The sequence below is a fragment of the Mastomys coucha genome, unplaced genomic scaffold, assembly GCF_008632895.1.
Source record: "Mastomys coucha isolate ucsf_1 unplaced genomic scaffold, UCSF_Mcou_1 pScaffold18, whole genome shotgun sequence".
NCBI classification, from domain to species: Eukaryota; Metazoa; Chordata; class Mammalia; order Rodentia; family Muridae; genus Mastomys; species Mastomys coucha.
In genome coordinates, this window is record NW_022196900.1 from 48,453,628 (window position 1) to 48,454,217 (window position 590).

At 49.5% G+C, this 590-nt stretch overlaps 1 long non-coding RNA gene and 1 pseudogene across 1 annotated transcript in view; one reads left to right on the forward strand and one right to left on the reverse strand.

The window, feature by feature from the left end:
- Positions 1 to 431, reverse strand: part of LOC116096219 — a 1,018-nt pseudogene extending 587 nt beyond the window's left edge.
- Positions 1 to 590, forward strand: part of LOC116096221 — an 11,544-nt gene that overhangs the window by 2,901 nt on the left and 8,053 nt on the right. The window lies entirely within an intron of this gene.

Genomic DNA, 590 nt, shown 5'->3' on the forward strand with positions numbered 1-590 from the left:
CTCACAGCCAGCAGGGAGTCTTCCTGGGTCAGCAGAGGTTCCTGCACCCCCACCTGCTGCATCAGACAGCCTTGCAGGTCACTGAGTTGCTGGTGGAGGTCATTGCAGAATGAGTCTAGGAGGGTTGCATTCCAAGCAGCAGATGAGTCCTTTGATGTGAAGATGTTCAGGACCTGCTGGGTCAGTTCATGAAGAACAGGGATGGCTTAATGCTTCTGGATCTGCTGGGCATCCACCTTCTACTGGGGAAATCCAAAGTCCTTCCTGTCCTTCAAGCAGGAGAGAGGGGAGAGTCTCCTCATTTGTGTCAGGATTGTCAAGGCTCTCTTGTTCCTGAGGTTATGAGTCTGAGGCAGGTCACATCCTAGACAGCAGGTTGACCAGTAGCTCATCACTGCCAGGACCATTAGGAAAGCACAGAGCCTAGCCATGGTGAATGTTGCCAATGCTGCTGGTCTTCTGGGCTGTTTGGTCCTGATCCTTGCCCTTCAGGTTCTCTGAAGTCTATCTTGTGTGAATGTGTCTTAAATAGGAGAAAATCGCTAGTTTCTATTTTCTGAATGTCTTTCCCTTTCTTTCCAATTCTTTTT